General features: G+C 39.4%; 1 pseudogene; it reads right to left on the reverse strand.

Moving 5' to 3' along the window:
- Positions 1 to 1,380: 1,380 nt before the first annotated feature.
- Positions 1,381 to 2,194, reverse strand: LOC125487990 (annotated as a pseudogene).
- Between the last annotated feature and the right edge of the window lie 3,731 nt (positions 2,195 to 5,925).

A 5,925-nucleotide genomic window follows, 5' to 3' on the forward strand; every position in this document is an offset into this window, starting at 1 on the left:
AAATGCACACGTGTGTGTGTGTGTTTGTGTGTGTGTGTGTGTGTGTGTGTGTGCTGAAATAGGATGAATGTTGTAACTTTTGATTGGTGACTAATGCGTTTCATTTTAATGGTGCCAAAATTTAGAGTAAAATAAATGAAGCCATATTTTCATAATGATTCAGAGATAGTAGGAACTGCAGATGCTGGAGAATCCGATAGTAGGAACTGCTGATGCTGGAGAATCCGAGATAGTAGGAACTGCAGATGCTGCGATTCGTTTTTTTTTCAAAATGGGAGAAGGGTTATGAAGTTGTGTGGAATAGTCATAAATTGGAAGGCAGGAATTTAGAATTTGGTTGTAAAAATGGTAGTGGGGAAAAACAGTGCATTGTCCCTTCAAAATATTGTGCTGTGTCTGTGCTTGGAAGTTTGCAAGTGCTGTACAAAGAGCCCTAAATTTAAACAAGTGTATGAAAAAGGCCTTAGAGTTGTCAAAATAACGGTCTTGTTTTGATTTTTTGACACAGGCTGGACTCAGCCAATTGATTTAACCAAGTACTCAGCGATTGAAAGCCAATCGAATTTAAAACTGATGGCTGTGATAACCTTCAAAAAATCATATTATAGCAAATTGATGTGTCATTGGAGATGTATAAGAATTTTCTTTTAATCGATGTGCGAGCCAACTGCCAACTGAACGGGTGTGGGCGAAATTTTTATCTGAGAAATAAGCGCCTAACTTTCGCAATGAATCACGAAACTCTCCAAGAAAGTGCCATCGTATCCATAAAATAGTGCCACGACACTTCATGCTGAGAATCTTGGCAGAGAAAATATCCCTGGCAGCAGGAACAGAGGAAGAAAGGCGTTTATGATTGGAGAGACAGTGGAGAAGGCAAATCATTCCAGAAGACACATTCTGCGTGAACTTTGAAAGACTAAGTTTTAATCTATTGTTTTCTTATCACTTGGGTTATACATGTGACAGTTGTGTTTATTGGAAAAGCATACCAGTGGAATTTTGTTCAGTTAGAGAATATTTAGGAGTTAGGTGTTTATTGTTCGCTTTATTCATAGTTCTGTTGATTTGTTCACAGTTAGGGTTAAATAAATACATTGTTACTTGTTACTTGTACTTATGAGCATGAGTTTATTAGAGTAGAGGCTTCTGTCTTCATGTCAAAATGATTGCAATTATGCCCACACGCTGAATAAAATTCTACTTGTTTTATTTTATTGAGATGAGTAATTTACAAAACACCGTTAATGAAAAACGGTATATAACTGAACAGTTTTCATTCTTTCTTAAAGTATGCAGTTTTCAATTCGATCAAGTGAAATGTAAGGGATTTATTTCCCTGCACCATAACTTTCTGATGCAGAAGACTGCAAAGACTGTTTACTTTTTATCACTTTTCGTTCGATTTACCAATATCAGAATAAATGACGAAGGAGATGTCAACACTTCCTTGAGTTCTTCTTTGAATTTACTTTGTGTAGCTGCATAAATACACACATTAGTACAAATGCATAAGCATGTAGCCAGTTTCTGTGGCAGTGTAGGCATGAGCTGTGCAATCATCTCGGTAACGTGCAGTGTTTGTTATCCCCCTGGAGAAAACGCTCACAATTGCTGTCAACCACAGAAGAGTAAAACTTGCTGATATACTGAAGAGTAAAATAATAGTCTTTTTTCGAATTTCCATCTTTGGGTCTCTTTTTCACACGTTATTGCGTCCTCAGACAGCTTTGGGAGTTCTATTGGCGACTAAAACACATCAGAAGCTCAAGCAATTAAATGTGAACAGCAAATAAAGTGGAAGCCAGGGAAGTAAAATACTTTGCAACCAGGAGATTACTCTATCAAATGGCGACGTGGAGAAATTCAACTTCGTGCGACAACCTCAATGTAAATGATCAATTACTTGTTCTTGTTCATACGAAAACCAATTGTGTATGTTCTGTGGGCAAACCAGGGCAGTGGTGATCCTTATAAATTCAGCTGCTATCCTCACTGTGCAATAAATTGATTCCAGCCTGTCACAACATATAGCTACATATCGATCAAATGTGAACAAGATTGTGAAAGACACTGCCATGTACAGGGTCTCAGACCTCATGTAATTAAATAACTCACAAACACTAGTGTAGGAAAAGAAATAACACGTAAAGTGACAACTGAAAATGTGAAACAAAGTTACGTTGAAGATCATGCTTGAAAAGAAAAATCCCATGCCATGACCCCTATGTAGGCAAAGGTACAAGCGGAAAGACTGTAGTTTCCCCTGGACAGAATTATCATTGTTCCCACGGTTTGCTGTAAGTCAAGTGGACACAAGTCATAAAAAGCAATCACTCATACAAAATGTCTACAAATTTTGGGACGAAATACAGAAAAGCTTGCAATTCAGAATTCTATACAACGCTATTTTTCATTAAAGATGTACCCGTTATGGAAAGTGCATGATGGGATAAGAAATCACTGAATATTCAGAACGGTGGCTTAGGTTCAGGATGAAGATGTATTGAACAAACCTATGATGCTGTTAAATCTTTAATCAGTTAGAAGGTTTAAATTGATTAATATGTATATGTAAACCCCAGAATTTCTTTCAAGTCACTGCTCTGAGAGAACTACAGGTTTTATTAGTCTTTAGAAGAAGTGTCATTTAGAGTAAAACAATGCATGTGAGGTGTGAGGCCTTACTTAACATCTGCTTGTGTTTTGGTTTGGAGTCAGACTGGTTTAAGTTCTAAAGTAGGAATTTATAAAACGCCACATTGACTGAATGTCTATAAATTATGTGACTTTTGAACAAAATAGAATGTATCTGCAAGTACAAATTCACCCAAAGATTTACACGTGTGTGTGTGCATCTTAGATTTGTTTAATACATCTTCATCGGTTGTGTGACTCTTTTATATTTTACTTCTAAGTCGTATGTCTGATGCCACCTTTCCCCCTAACACCAAAAGAAGTACGGAGGCTCTGAAAGCTTGTGTTTTCTAATTAACTTGTCGGACTATACCCTCGTGTCTTGTGATTTCAGAACTTGTTTTCTCTCGAGAGTTTCTGCCGGATTTACTGAGTTTCTCCAGCGATTTCTGTTCTGTTATAGTATGTGCTGTGGCCAACGTGAAACGAAATACACTAAAAGTAGCAGTGTGATGATAGGATGACTTTATGATGTCTACTTCCTTTGTTTTAAGGGAGAAAAGGGTTGAGACAAAGAGAAGAACTGTCTGCTCCAAGGCCAAAAAAAGAACAGCTTATGAAACCTTGATTTTTTTTTTTAAGTTGGGGCAATCGAAGCAGCCTGAATCGATGGAGTCAATCTCCCACAGAGCCAAGATTTTATTTTAAGTCTTAGCCTTCAGTTGCTTTTGCCGGAGGTCTTGATGCTGAATGTGCGGTCTCTTATTCCTCTCTTTGTGACAGCAAAATGAGAATGCTCTCTTCCTGCTGCTAGAATTGCATGTAAGATAATCTATTTTACTGAATTTGCATTTGAAAAGGGTTTGTTTATGGAATGTTATGAAATTGTAACGGTCAATTAGTCGTGGTTTTTGTATTTCAATATAGTTACAGTGAAGCCAGTACATTCTTTTTAATTTTATTGTGTCTGGAACACAACACTTAGCACTTATCTTTAATCTAAAAAAAAAATCTCAGAAGTTATTCTGTCTTCTTAGTACATTTTGAATGATATGGTCTCATCCATCACACAGTGAAATGGCACATCTTCTCTTTCCGCATTGTGCAGTGTCGCTGTGACATGGTGGACGTGTAAGTTATGCTCCACTGTAATTTGTATGCAGTATTACAAAAGGCCCGGCAAAATTCATCCTAGTGGCTGACAGCATTGAAAAAAATAAATACTATCTGCTTATTCGTAAATCTCATGGTCTCAGAGGAAATTTCTCAAACCTTAGCCCCAGTGGTAAAACTTTTCTGCCAGTCCATTGATCATGTACATGTCCATACAATCGTATTACTGACTGCACAAAACAGTGCATACATTTTATTGCAATTGATGAATTGTCTCTACCACATAATAGAGATTGCTTGATGTTTCACGATTTTTAAGATCTTGGCTTCCATCCTGATTTATTATATTTTTGCAGATTCCCGTGAATAAAAATTATTTTCTATGATACTTTCTCTACATAAAATAATACACGTTATTTTTGGTGTTGTTGGATACCTGTAAACAGTTTCTTATAAATCAAAGGGTTTGGGATGAGGTTGATCAATGGAAGAAGCACCATTTTTATTCTTTGAAAATCGGATTAAAGTACCTTGAAATCAAGACAGTGATTTCCACAGGGACTGTTACAACAGAAAAAGAATGAAATGAGTGTTGAATTTAAAATGGTTAAAGCAATGTTTTGGTCTGATATTGTAGAACAAGAAATAAAAACACATAGGAGATGTCAACCCAATGACAAAAATTAAAGCTTGCATACAGCGATATGAAAGCTCATTGGTTAACGCTGATGCCTCGTAGAACCAGGAATCTGCGTTCGATTCCAGCTTTGGGTGACGGTCTATGTGGAGGTTGCACATTCCTCCCATGTCAGTGTGGATTTCCTCTGGGTGCTCTGGTTCCTTTCCACAGACCAAAGATGTGCAGATTAGGTGGATTGGTCACGATACGTTGATCCATATTGTCCAGGGATGTGCACGTTAAGTGGATTAGCCATTGGAAATATCCAATGGGGAGGAAGGTCTTCAAAGAGTCAGTCTTGACTCGATGGGCCAAATGTCCTCTTTTGGCATTGTAGAGGTAGCTCAGTGGTGAGCACTGCTGCCTCACAGCGCCAAGAACGTGGGTTCGAATTCACCCTTGGGCGACTGTCTGTGTAGAATTTATACATTCTCCCCGTGTCTGCATGGGTTTCCACTGGATACTCTGGTTTCCTCCCACAGTCCAAAAAATATGCAGACTAGGTGCATTGGCCATGCTAATTTGCCCAATGTGTTCAGGGATGTGTAGATTAGGTGGGTTATAGAAGGATGGGTCTGGGTGGGATTCTCTGAGAGTCAGTGTGGACTTGTTGGGCTGAAGCGCCTTTTTCAACACTATGGGGATTCTATTAAATTCTATGGAAACATCAAAGGTGCCTATCTGAGATTGGGAACGAAATATTCCATGATACGTAGCACTTGGAAAAAAGTGAGCCAAATGGAATTTACAAGGATTAAATATGATAGTGAACGATGACATAAGAACATTAGTGAGAAAGGATTTGGAGATCAGAAGGTTAGAGAATAAATTTGGCAGGGGAATGGGAATGGGAGCGACAGATCAGAGGATTGGGTAGCCAGTGTACAGACAGATAGAGTAAACAGAAAGTTTATGAGGAAGGATAAGCAGTCAACAGGGCAAAGGGACAATCAGTGCGATGGGTTAAGGTGTGTCTACTTCAATGCAAGAAGTGTCAGGAATAAGGGTGACAAACTTAGAGCATGGATCAGTACTTGGAACTACGATTTTGTGGCCATTACGGAGACTCGGATAACACAGGGGCAGGAATGGTTGTTGGATGTTCCGGGGTATAGATGTTTCAACAGAAACAGGGAGGGAGGTAAAAGAGACAACAAGGTTCAGGGCTGGATGAACACAGCAGGCCAAGCAGCATCATAGGAGCAGAGAGGCTGACGTTTCGGGCCGAGACCCTTCATCAGAAAAGGGGGAGGGGAAGGGGGTTTTGAAATAAATAGGGAGAGAGTGGGAGGCGGATAGAAGAGGGATAGAGGAGAGGATAGGTGGAGAGGAAACAAACAGGTCGAAGAGGCGGGGATGGAGCCAGTAAAGGTGAGTGTAGGTAGGGAGTTAGGAAGGGGATAGGTCAGTCCAGGGAGGACGGACAGGTCAAGGGGGCGGGATGAGGTTGGTCGGTAGGAGATGGAGGTGCGGCTTGAGGTGGGAGGAGGGGATAG

Source organism: Rhincodon typus, chromosome 48 (assembly GCF_021869965.1).
Source record: "Rhincodon typus isolate 14 chromosome 48, sRhiTyp1.1, whole genome shotgun sequence".
Classification (NCBI taxonomy): domain Eukaryota; kingdom Metazoa; phylum Chordata; class Chondrichthyes; order Orectolobiformes; family Rhincodontidae; genus Rhincodon; species Rhincodon typus.